Below are 13,746 nucleotides of genomic sequence, written 5' to 3'. Positions count from 1 at the left end.
ATAGAAGGGAAAAAAAATGTTTATATGAGCTTAGGACTTTTTGACATCAGAGGAATTCACTGAGTGTGCTAGCTTATGGAACCTTGTGGGATACAGCAAAAGAAAAAATAGGTCCTGTATCAGATCTCTAAAATTTACCATACTTAGCTCATTGATAAAATCTGCAGAAATACATATTATTGGTGCACACTAAGAAAGCTATCTAAATGAATCAATACTGAAGAAAATTTGTTAATGCATTTTTTTCTGTGTGTCTTAATAACCTGAATCATTGTCATGATAATCAATTTCTGACGATCAATAGCTGAAAGGCACTGAAAAAGCCAAGTATAATTAAAGAAGTTCTTAAACAGCAGTTGTTTGGGCAAAGATAGAAAATACAGCTGCATAGGTAAAAACAAGTGTTTACATGGAATGTCTTTCTCTTAAAGGGAAAAAAGAAAAGGGATTTTTTCTGAGCTGTGAAGAAACTAGAAACTGATTGATAGAACCTTCTTTCAAGATTTCGCTGTGAAAAGAGAACTGCATTGATGCCAATCATATAAGGTATTTTAAATAAACATGGATTCTCTTACCTTCTGTACTCTGTTAAATGCTGTAGTGCTTGGTGCTTTCCTAGAAATAAAATGGAGGTAGTAAATAATTTAAAGAAATAGCTTTTTCTGATGTAAAGTGTATTGAATTAGTGAAGTATAATTTTGTGGCAATACATCATATTCATACTGAAATGCAAGATGAAAAAATAGTTTATATGCATTTGCTGACTGTTCAGATAGTACTTTTATTCTTTGCCTTCTCTCACCATCAAGTCGCATTTCATCAAATCCCAAGCTGTCATGGTTCATTATCCATAGATGATCTTGAGCAGCCTTGCATCTTACAAAAATATGCTGTGGCATCTGCCTTTGTGCACAGCTATACAGATCACTTCTGAGTGTGTTTTATGTTTGATTTATACATTCAGTAGTGTGTTTTTTTGCATGTGAATACCTTAAACAATGAGAGCTGCATATATTACATTGTTGTGATCAGGTTGTAGCTGTGTCTGCCTTGCTTTTTTACCGAACAAGTTCCATTTGAGCTAATTATTGCACAACTCAGTCTCCACCAGCCAGTCACATCGCTTCCTTGGTCTAAGACATTTTAAAAGCTCCCTGTGCTGATGATGTTGACAGCACACTGAAATTAGCAGCTATGATTATAACATCAGTCTTGCATTCTGGATCCTGTATTTTGACTTTTCTGATTTTAGGAGCCATAAATGAATTTTATATCATTAATAATGATTGTATTAATAGAGAGCATACATAAACATGTTTGCTAATAACATCTTTATTTCCTGTAAGGTAATTATACTGATAATAAAGTGTTATTCTTTTTAGAAAGACAATTAGTAAAAATAAGCTGTACTCTTAGATATTAGTAAATGAAAGCCCTTTCAGCCCTTTAATTTACAACTCTGTAGAACTGGCGTTGCAAGGGGAAAGGAAGATATTTTTAGAACTTTTCTAAGGTTGTTTCACTCCTTTACTCGTGGTATGGCACTTGGAAATTAATTTATTATACTGCTACTGTTACTGCTTTATCTGAAAATACTTGCTTCAACATCAACAATGAAAATTTATTACTAGCCTTTTTACCTTTGTTTCARTATGTCTTGCATTGGTAATTATTTGAAATTAATTAAAGAAGCTGGCTTTAGGAAACTGCATGGATACTTTTCTTAATATGTTAAATCTAAATAGCATTACTTGTTAGAGCCTGAATAGCCTGGCATCACCCAGTCACTTCGATGTCTCCTCCAGGGATGAGGAGAATAAGAGAAACAATCTTATTCTGTTAAGATTACTTATAATTGCCAGACTTGATGCAATTTCAGTGAAACATTACATTACGCTAAAACCGCTCCTTTTAACAAATGTATAAAATGTATATTCCTGTATAGTCTGAAGATACCGGACTTCAGTTGCTCATCACATGTTTCCATACCAGTTAATTGTTTACACTACAAGGGCTTCAGGCCTTCATTGAGGTTAGAGCTTTTTATGCTTTTTCTGTTTGTTTGTGTGGAAGTTTCACAGAATGCTTGTGGAGATGGAGATCATTCACAGGTCAAATGAAAAGCAGCAATGTACAAAGACAATGAAATGTCAGGGCACTTCCCAATGAAAGTTCACAAAACAAGTGAAAAGGCACATGAAAATCCAAAGCAATGCGCCCTCAAAATAAACTGTCCCTCAGGAAAATAACTCACTTGGAAAGAACAATACTATCCTTTTGTGCTGTGGAGACTCTTGTGAGACTAACTCTCAATCTGTGGTTTTAGCAGTGGCTCTCAATTTGCCCAAAGCCTTCCTTTTATTTTCAGTACTAAAACGCAGTACAGCTCTGTGCTGAACATAGAAAGAGATTGAAAAAATATTTTATTTTCTAATYACGCTGCATTTGTCCCTGTTCCACCAAAACTTGAAAATTAGTTCTATTGAAGTCGTAGTGTGCTCATCAAAGTGATAAAATTAATTTTCATCTTTGTTCACTATCATGTGTGTTTCAGTTACAGACAGTTTCTTCTGAGAATATGAAATACTGTCTATGAGTATGTCTGGGAGTTAAGTGAATCGCCAGTGTTTAAATCTGTTATCATAGATAACTTGGACTAATTTAAATAAAGGTGAATGTTTTGGGAATGTTTTGGGATCTGAATTCCATTTGAGCGGTAGGTTCAAGGACTTGCATGCACATTTGTCTCGTGCCCTGAGGTAGATTGCTACAAAACAGATTATCCACATATACCCATGAGCTACAATAAGGTTCATAGGAATGTGGAATAGATTGAAGCTGCCTATAAGGTAAATATGAAGTGGAAAAGTAAAATCAAAGCAAAAATGGAATAAGAATGAATTCAGAAAATCTACACAGGGCACTTAGGAATGCAAGAAAATGTGGGGTTCTGCTGCAGACTGCTCTGTTCCAGGCAGTGCAGCGGTGAACTCCAGATACTTGCCAGTTCTTAATCTGGCACTCCATTCATAGAATTTGTTTGGTAGTTCTCAGTATTGTTGGTGTCTGTGTAGCATGTTACCAGGCAGATTAAAAGGAATGCTTTAATAAGCAGAGTCTAAGTGTTTCATTCCATTAAGTGTTTTACAAGTAATTTTTCTTTAATATTATTTTTCATTTAGTAGTATTTATGATGTGCTGATTTTGGTGTTGATTTTTTGTCTTCTCCCACCTCCCTTAAAAAAAAATGTTATGGTAACATGGATGAAAACAGTTCTCCTGTTATGGGAACTCTTGCTTCCACAGCAGTTGCTTTGGACATTCTACAAATATGAAATGGTGCTCAGGTCTTCACTGAAAGAATCCCCACATAGCACAGAGGAAAGCTGTAAATGGTACAGGCCCAGAAAAAAGATGACGGATTTATGCAGTCAATATGCTATATTAAAAAGAAGACATTTTATAAGCCAGTGYCTGCTATCTGCCCAAAAGATAAATGTTTCCTATAAGTTCTTCAAGTTTGTTAAGAAAAAACACATTTTCCCAACGTATTCTAGGGTGGTTTTTTGTCTTTTCAATAACTTTATTATGTTTTTAAATTTTCTAGACAACAAAGTCTTGTATAGTGGAAAGATACTTATTGTCATTGGACTGTTCAAGAATAGAGTACTAAGGCAACAAAATTACAGGTGAATAATGTTGCTAGACTYTGAAGACTTATCTTAAAAAGCAAAGTTTGGTGTACTGTAAGCCTATCTGAATAGATAAATGTTTGCCTGTTTTATTTTTATTTATTTATTTATTTATTTTATCTCCTGTTCTCTAAACTAGTACTTCTCTTCTTAAATCTTCCTCTGGGAGCCCACACTCCAATGATAAATGAAAATCCTAGGCTGTAGAGGGATACATCTTGCTTTCTGTAATCATTTCCATCTTAAAGGTAATCCATATAGCAACAGTGAAAATTGAATTTAACCTAGACCTGTGATGCCTGCAGCCATTAAAATTAAGGAGGACAGTAAATACAAAAAATACTTCAATTAATCTTTTGGAAATATTAAATAACACTTTTTACTACCTACTTAGCTGAAATTAATTTAAAGTATCCAATACTGGCAACATAGAGTGAAATGAGATTTCTGGGTTTCGTAATCAAAAATGAATCAGGCATACTGAAGGTTTTTTTGTGGGAAATTAAAATTTCACAGAAGTAATATAGTTAAATGCAGGTCTTACTCTCTCTTATAAGAAAGAGAATAAAATTGCTGGTGCAAAAAAGGTTTCTTTCTTCCCACAGTGCTACATTTATTGTGTTACAGTCTAAAACAGCAGCAATTATACATAAGCAGTTAAATAAAATGAGAACAATCAAACAGTCAGCTCACTGAGCCAGAGGTGGTACTTGGAGTCCCTGCTGCTTCTCCCAGTCAAGCTCAGCATCAGTGATGGTCAGGAAATAGACACTCATTTTCCTGCATATGTTTATGTCGTTGGGGGAACATGACTTTTCTTTCCTTTTGGCATAGAAAAAAAGAAACTAAAAACACGTGGAAGAAATTAGCTTCACAGGGAATGTATACACATACAAACACCATGGAAAAGATTTGACCGTATGTGGGAAGAATATTGTGATTTTTAACTAATGGGTAAAAGCCCAACCAACTTCCTATAGGATGAAGCCAAGAAGCTGGTAAGATTCAAAATAGATTGGAATTTATTTGGTAATGAAAATTATAACAGTAAATTCTAGCAAGAAGTTTAAAAAAGATAAAAAATCTTTATATTTAGGGCAAAAGATAGATTCTTACATGGAGCAAATTATGTTCCAGAGATTGCAAGGTATCACACACTTTTTTTTGAAGTAATTTCTGTTGTCTGTTGTCAGATAGAGGACAGGTAGACCATAAGTTTATTTTGGGTCGGCAAGTCTTTGGTGCTSTCACAGGTTTGATCAAGTGATGTACACACCAACTTGCAGCAAAAAGCCCAACAGGATGTGTCTGACTATCTCTATACCCGAATAAATCAGGATAGACCATTATAAGGAGCTCCAGTGTAGAGGAGGGGAGCAGATGTGGTATAAGTCTGAAAAGTATTTAAGTTTCTTAGTTTCTGAGGTACCTTGGAATCATGAGCCTGAACCAGTGCAATGGTAGGGTTTCATGATAGCCTAAAACTGCAGTTTTGCTGAAAATGTTCTTATCCTCCTTCTTGTTGCAGCACTAAACATTAACGGATTTCCAACCAGATCAGCCTTATTACTGGCTCACAAGGAATTGTGCAGTGTGGGAAATAATGGCCTGTATCTCATCTCTTYTGGCAAAAGAAAAGCCTTAAATCAGTTTAAGCAGCTCATGAAACTCTACAACTCAACAGTTTTGAGCCTTCACTGAAGAAGGCTAGGGTGAATGGGCACTGACACCTTCATACACCATATGCAGCAAATACCATTCATCTCATTAACTAATGGCAAGCATTCTTAGTATTATAATGAAGAATGAAGTTCCGCCACTCCCTATAATTGKACTACCCAAATTAGTAAGATCAGTTCCCAAATTCAGTCCCCAAGTTGTCCCTCAAACAGTTTAAACAGCCAATGAAAGTAAAGGTAATTTTCTCAGGATAGTCTGGAAACTGATCTCTGTTTTTTATGTTAGTTCAATAATATTGATTGCAAGGAAACTCTTCTTTCTAAATGCCTATGCAAGTACAAACAAACAGTCCTTAATGTATTTTAAGGAAATAATTTTTATTTTCAGCAGGACAGTGCTTATGGTAGATACAAAGTTATTTTCTGTAATATTTATTCTTTTTTTTTGCCACAGTACAATTTGCTAGCCATGTGTTATGCAACACAAAGTCCATGGAGCAGAGCATGCTATGGCAGAAGTTTGCCTCTAGGCTTTCATGTATAGCATCAGAAAGAATTTCAAATTATTTTCCTTCCTCGAAAGTATTCAAAAATTTTTGTTTTCCATACTACGCTGGATCCACAATTTATATGTCCAAGATGTATAAAACTTGGCAGTTTTGGAAAACTGGATGAACACTACTTCCTGCTTTATTATGTAATATCAGAAATATGATGGCTGTCCTTTACAGTGTGACAAATTGGTTGCAACTGTTTGTATAAACAGCTGGTGTCTTTTGTTCTCACATTAAAGATGACATGATATGAAATCCTGTATATTTTTAAAATACAAATTCTTATCTGGGTCTGACAGATCACATCACTATGAAAGGTCCAAAATTTGTGGTTCTCCCTAAAATTTAATTATCTGCCACTTTCCAACAGCAGCCTGTCTACTACTGACATGCAAAATTTCATTTTGTTCAAGCATCTTTTGTGTGCATGTGTCCTTGGTATTGATAACAGTGACTTGTGGTAATGCTTATCTTCTTTTGATTCTGAAAATGTAATAAAGAAGGAAAATACAAAGTAATAGCTACATGCATTAGTTAGGCAGGCGTCCATCAAGGCTTTGCATCAGACCAATGTCTTGAAAAGCATAGCAGCATATTCCTGCCTTCGTTTTTCAGATATCTTCAGAAACAGAGACCATAAAAACAGCTTTAGCATGGCAAACAGGCCCACAGATCCAAATAAATCATTGTCCAAACAAGGAGTGAACAGATCTTTCTTTTTCACTCATGGGATTATTTGTTCCATTTGGCAGATAGTTTTCTGAATAAATTGTTAATTGCTGAAGGCCATGATTCTCTCTGTTCATAGCTACAGTAATTGGACTCTWCAAGGTATTTGACGCTTGGTCCATTCTCCAAACCAGAGATAGTGRTGAGGACAGAAAGCAAAGAGGGAAAATATACTTTATAATCTGCTGTTTTGAAAAAAAAAGGATATAAATAATGGTCAGCTGCAAAAATCTGTGTGGAATTGCAAACATATAGAACTTGATACCATCTATATAAGGTCTCACACCATTGAAGAACTGTGGCTRTAAATACAATATAAATACAGCCATAAATCTTGCTTTATGAATTCCAATCTAAATGAGTGAAAACACTAGATGCTTACATGTAGAACATGTTTAAATACATGACTTTCTGATATGGACTCTTGGGAATATTTGGGATAAGAGTTAAATATATCATAAAAAATGAATTTTTGATGCTTTTTAAGTTTCAATGTTTGCAGAGTTTTATTTCTCCAATAATTTCTAATTTTATATTTGTCACAGAAAAGCCTCTGTGCACTTAAAAAAATGTACAGTATGAACTGTGTGATGTGTCTCAGTTATCTGTCAAGTCTCCTTGGCTCAGTAGTTCCGCATTTTCCAGAGTAGTACCTGAAGGTCTTATTCTCAGGACTCCTTTCAAAAAAGAAGTTAGGCACTAATTAAAGTTAGTTAAAAGTTAGGTACTTATTTAAATGTCTAACAAGTTAGAAGTTAGGCACTAAATGTGTATTAAAGCCTCTCATTTTGGGGAAAAAAAGTAGTAGGAAAATGATATTTTTGAGTCCAAAAATTGAGAGAAAAATTCRTGAAGACAGTAGGTCTGATACTATGGTTATGCAACAACCACAAAAATATTTTAAAGTTATTTTTGCTTGGTATCCAACCCAAACCAACCCGAAGAAACCAAGTTTACAGAATTTGAAATTCAGATTTTAAGTTATTTATGAACAGAGCTTCTAAAAATGGAGTCTTTCTAAATCATATGTAAACTACTTTAGTACATCAGAAATCATTTTCATTTTGAAGGCTTTCATTATGAGACTCCATATTTGGAGAAAAGCATACTTCAGAGTGATTATATTTCCAACTTGAGTGGGATAAACAGACAAAATTTTAAATCATTGAATTTTCTGAATTTTTGCAAATCATGTTGCAAACCTGGAAGGAGATTTACTCTACAGCTGTATTAAATACTTCTTAAAATATAAATTTGTTTAAAAGATGCGGTGTATTTTTGAGCATGTATTTCTTGATTTTACAGTGCTTAACCTGTATAGTGGTCCTCTTATGGGACTTTCACTTTGTAACTCTTGGTCTGCACATTCACATTCACTGTTGACTGACTAAAGATTTTGTGGAGAAACTTGAGTGTTTCATTAGCAGGATATCTGAGCTGAAGAGAAGAACAGTGGCAATCATCTGCTCTATATTATGAGAAAACTAAAAGTATTTTGGCTGATTGGTTATCGGTAGGGCTTGACAGAAGCAGTGAACAAGTTTTAAGGAGTCCTGCATTCCACAAAAGAGTCAGTGCATGGTATGGCCTTCATCTCAGGAAAAGCAATGCTAGAGGCCAGGACTGCTGAGCTCAGCATATGAGTATCTAACAGCTTGTGTGAAAAAAGAAGCAAGATGTTCTGCAGCTGTGAAAAAACTCTGCCCTTTAGGAAYTGGGTACTATTGAAGAAGGTACATGTCCACTGCTCAGAGATTATGTATTTCCTCTAGATCGACAAAGCTCATATTGAGTGACTAAGGCTTATAGCACTTCAGATCTTAGACCAGGTCCTATTTCTGTGATGGTTTTTAATGGGGTTATTGTAGCAGACTGAAATGGTAACCTCCTGACCAAAGCACACAACACTCTGCAGCTTGAACTAAGATAATGGATTTTGAAGCAAAAAATCTCTCTCCTCATATATCTGTCCTGGACTGGGTGAAGGAAAGGATTTGACATACACACTGTCCGGGGGCTTTTTTGTGGATGTGTATGTAAGAGAAGATGGACAGGAGTATCTGTATGGTGAGCGTGAGCTTTTGTAAGTAAGGTTTAAAGTGTACTGGAATGATACTAAAAACAGAGGGAACAGGTAGAGAGAGGAGAGAGCTTCCGTCTCATCGTGTCATTCCATCTTCACCATATTAGGAACAGATGGCGGCAGTGACATGGGATTCCTTTCCATTTTGTAAACCTGAGTACAGTATAAAATAAAAATTGTGCTCTTAAATGGGGAAATTATAAACAGAGGTAGATCTACTTTTCAGGGACAAACAGACACGTAACAGCAGGTGGATATCCTTAGAGTATGTGGTTGGTTTTAGCACCAAAGATGCAAGGCAGCTTACTGGATATTCTAAAAGACAGTTGTTCTGATTTATATTTGATAGCAGAACTCTAACCCACATCAGTTAGGATGTCCATGTACTGCACGATATAGCAACAGTTAAATAAGACTGATAAATTATTTTAGCACAAACTGGTTGTAAATGAAAGGTATTGGCTGCAAAATTTCTTTCTACTCCTTCAAAACTTCACATGATTCATATACAAGGGCATGCCTGACATATTTCTAAGCTCAAAATACACTTAACAAATGAACAGTTGTTTACAAGACAGTAATGCACAGATAAAAATCTACATCTTCTTTTTACAGTATCTCTCTACTGCTATTCATTCTGCTGTTGTTTCTTCCACCAGCAACGAAATGATTATTTCTTTATTAATGCAATCCCGACATGTGCTGCTAAAAGATACATTCAGATCATGCTACACTGAAGAATGTTTTAAAATGTGCATTTTATTGTCTATTTAAAAGCAGCATGAGAAGTTCACAACTTTCCAAGTCTCTCTCCTGTGTTCTTGTGTGGAGAATGTTATATAATAAATATAAGAAACCTATATTCTTACATGCTTTATGTTTAGGATGTAAGTGCATACATATAGCCACTGAGGTGCATTCTCTTTTGAGCAGCATGAGAAAGGTGATGAGATAATGACATAAGGCCGAGTTACCAGTTACTCCATGAGTGTGAGGCAGTTGCTTCCCTTACAAATCAACATATTCCTCTTAAATTGGAAGGACATGAAAGTAATTTTTTGGGGCAAGGAATTTTTGTATCACCTTTTTCCCTCTACTATTTTACCTACCTGTGGAAGAGTTCATTTACTGTTGTGTACAAGTAATCCATGATTTGATGATCTCATTTGAACAGTTCTTTGCATGTTGTTTAGTCCACACTGGCTTAGAATACTTAAAAAAAAAAAAAAGAATTTGTTTAGACCAAAATTTAACAGTGACACAGCAGAAACACTGTCCGTTAATATATTGGTTTGCTGAAAATAAATGGGCACCAATTCAAAGTCTTTATCCGTAGAAAATTTGGAAACAAACTAGAAAGTTCTAACATACGGGCCACATATATGTTAGCACCACTTTCTCCCATCTCTCAAAGGACCACGTCCACTCATTCGGTTGGTGGCAGCTGAATTCAGCAGCATTTTCTGTCTCTGAATATCTCATTTTGAGATGCAGATATACTAAGTGGGAGTTACTCTAACTTGTGTCTAATGGTTATTCGTTTGAATCTGTAAATCCCCTGGTCAGGTATTTTCTGGATTACAAACTCTTTAAAGAAAGGAAGGATATCTTACTCATATTTAAGTAATTTCCAGTGGAATACTGGACTTCCCTTTTCTCTTGAAGTACATTTCAGCAGTGACTGAATTGCATTTCCTGTAGGCATCACAGCCAGCCCTCCTGATTGACCTTAAGATCAGAGTAAGTGCCTACCAATTAGTAGCCAAAGTTTTCTTAATCAAATTCAAGTGTTCTATCCAGATATCATGAAGGGGATGGTACCTTAAAATAAACATCATATCCCGTGTAAGAGTTGTTGAGCCAACTATTACATGTTTGGTTATGTTGGTTTCAGTGGGGCAATTTGTGGATTAAGTTGTTACCCAAACACTGTAGTCACTGTCAATAACTAATGAACTGAACTGCACAGCCAAAGCTAAAGATAAATCTGAATCTAGTTAAAATTACAACACTATATTCATTAGTTTCAGGAAGGGTAATTTTTGAGATGAAGTATTGCTGTCATCTAAAGTGTTAAATAAGCAGTTGGACTAAGCAGGTGGTGGGCAGAGATCAATGAGTTCCCATTAGACAATAGGTAATTTCTCAGTTTATTCGTGTTCCCCCAAAGGGTCATATACCCAATTTCTTATGCTGGTTTATAGTTGTAGGAAATTTGCTGGTCACGTGTCTTTGCTCTAGTAACATGAAAAGAGCAGAAAACTTTACAGGCATTTTGAAGGGTGATGTTATTTATTCTGTTATATCTCATTACGCTCAACGCTGGATATACATAAGGACAAAATAGTCTCGGCTGCACAGCGAAGTTCCCTACTAGTTTGTTTATCTGCTTACTGCATTCTAGTACTACAGTAGTTCTGTGGTGCTCTAAAGTACCACCCTTATACATGATATTGAATCTGTAGAATTTTTGACTTCTTCATATATATTTTGTCTGCTTACAGAGGATTTTTTGGGAAAAGTATTTAATATGAAGACATAAGGCTGCAGATTTGGATAAATTACTCAGCCAAACATTTTGATTAAATTTTTAAAGCTCCATTATCTCTGCTTTTTCATTTATCCACATCATGGCTTGCTCCAGACTGAAAGGAGAAGGCCAAACACTTTAAAGTTTATTCTCCCGACTTTGCCAATTTAGTTATCTCAAGCTTTGTGTCCTGTAGTTTTTGTTAAGTATCTGAAGCTTAACCAACAAGTTCCTGAAGTGGTTCTTCTGCTAATAGGCTACTTTAATTTAAAAGCCTGACAAATTTAGTAGATTAAAGTGAAATGACTTCAGCAGGGATGAGTTTCTGTCCTCACCTTCCTGATAGATGGTGTCTCCTCTCAGGGAGTAATGTCTAGTCTGTTCATTTGACTTACTCCATCTTTGGTTCACCATAATACATCAGTGTTAAAAACTTGCTGGGAGTTTAAGAGCTGGCTAATGAGCAAATCAGTTGTCCTTGGCTTAAGAGTAGCAAGAACTGTCTGAAGAGCAGGGCAGAGGGCTTGAGATGGTTATACTTTCTGCCATCCAGTTTTTCTAACCAGTCATCATAACTACGTGAAGCTAGGTAAGACTTGCTATATCTTTAAACATGCATGGTCATTTACATCTTTAAACAATCCTGTCTTGATTTGGTAGTATCTTTCACCTACCCAATATGGTGATTTATAGAAGACAGAGAAAAAAMCATCTGACATAAGGGGATATGAATGAGGAGGTAAGAAAAGAACAATTATGACAGATGTTATAATAAATAATACGTAATTAAAATAGATAATAAATAATAGGTCATTATTCTTTCCTGAGGTTTTTACAGATATATATGATGAAGTACAAAGAGTTGTTTTCTGTTTCTTCAGGTACCTCTTCACCCTGCTGTAAATACCATTGTGCTTATGCTGTTTGAATGTGTTAGAATTATACAGCTGAGGTGAATAAGGATAGAGGCTACAGTCTCTGTTTGCAAGATGGTCACATTTTAGCAATTCCTTTGAATTCAGTGATGTGTGTCAGGGGAAGTGGACAATGGATTGACCTTTGTACAGTCTGCACCATGCCTCTGTATGTTATCACTACTTTTTCTCAACCAAATTCTAGTCCACTTCAAAAGTAAAAATAATTTAAAAATTAATGTAGTTTTGAATTACAATGGAAATATTTTTGTAATATTAAAAAGGAAACAACTTTATGTTAGGATAACAAGAGAATATTGTTTTCTATCTTATGACATAAAGCTCGTCATCAATTTTTTTTTTACTGAACTAAGTTCTAATTTTGGCAGACTTTTGTTCCATTTTAAAAACTCTAGAAATGTTTAATTTACATGGATTAAGATGAATGATTAGATTAACCAGCAGATTTGTGTTAGATAATTTTAAGATTTTGTAATTTTACTTTAAGTAAATTTTCTCCTTTAATCATATGCATGATGAAAGAATTCAGATATGTAGGATGAAGGACTACAGGGCACAATGGAGAATTTCTAAATTATTATTTAATAAATCTAGTGTATACACTCTGTTATGCTACAAAAAGGCTTAATTAAAATCACTTTAAAATAGTTTCAGTCTAGATGCAGATTTTAGGAGAAATTGTATGGAAAGAGTCAATTTCATAAGGGAATAAAACATATCGGAGCAGTGTCCCCGGAGGTTAGCTGGAGTAGTAAATTAAAACTCATCATGGCATATGCTTTCTATTCATTCTTCATAATTTACTTTCATGAAYAACTTATTCTCTCTTGTAGGTATGGCTTTGGGACAAGGAATAGTAATATAATTCTAGATTCAAGATGAAAGATTGAATGTGCTGCATCTAATCCTCAAAGACTAAATTCTATCTATTCCTGTTTTTAAAATATGCTTAGAATAATTTGTTCAACCAGCTTCTTTTCTCTTGTTTGGTGATCTTGAAACTCTGTGGCTCTTGAGTATCAATTTCAATATTCAGATGACTAAACTGTAAACAATCTGATTCTGTATTTATTGAATTGTCTGAACTCTTGCCTCTAGCTGACTTAATTTATATTCCATGTCAACACTTGCAATGCATGTAGTACAGCCTTGCTAAACACTACATTAATTTGATGGTTGTATTGCTGCTAAATTCTTCTAGAAGRTTCAGAAGAATGAGTTGTCTTTTTTCCCATCCCTAGAAACCTGAGGAAGGGAGTAACAGTAATTAAGTTGCTGTTATATGATTAAAATTATATAATTAGTCACTAACATTGCATTTTTTATGTTTTCAGAAAAGATGCTTGTGTGYGTGTGTGTATGTGTAGATATGTACATAAAATATATATAAGGATATGTATGTGTATATAGATGTATAGGTATAGGTATGTGATAATGTGTAGTGGTCTGTTGTTTATGCAGTGTTAAATTGGATTACAGGATTGCACAGGTTGTTTCTGCTAAGTTTGTGATAGAACTTCTTTGTATGCAACCACAGCCATAAT

At 34.9% G+C, this 13,746-nt stretch overlaps 1 protein-coding gene across 2 annotated transcripts in view; it reads left to right on the top strand.

The window, feature by feature from the left end:
- The first annotated feature begins 435 nt into the window (after positions 1-435).
- The window catches only part of SYT1 (synaptotagmin 1), a 269,749-nt gene continuing 256,438 nt past the window's right edge, over positions 436-13,746 (top strand). For both annotated transcript variants that reach the window (XM_085320512.1, XM_085320510.1), the window contains exon 1: positions 436-546. The gene's annotated coding sequence lies outside the window, so the exon portion shown is untranslated. The remainder of the gene's footprint in view (positions 547-13,746) is intronic.

Source organism: Rhea americana, unplaced genomic scaffold, assembly GCF_003343005.1.
Source record: "Rhea americana isolate MKP2758 unplaced genomic scaffold, rheAme1 scaffold_64, whole genome shotgun sequence".
Taxonomy (NCBI): domain Eukaryota; kingdom Metazoa; phylum Chordata; class Aves; order Rheiformes; family Rheidae; genus Rhea; species Rhea americana.
Note: the sequence above shows the minus strand (reverse complement) of the source record. Positions and strands in the feature narration are given on the sequence as shown.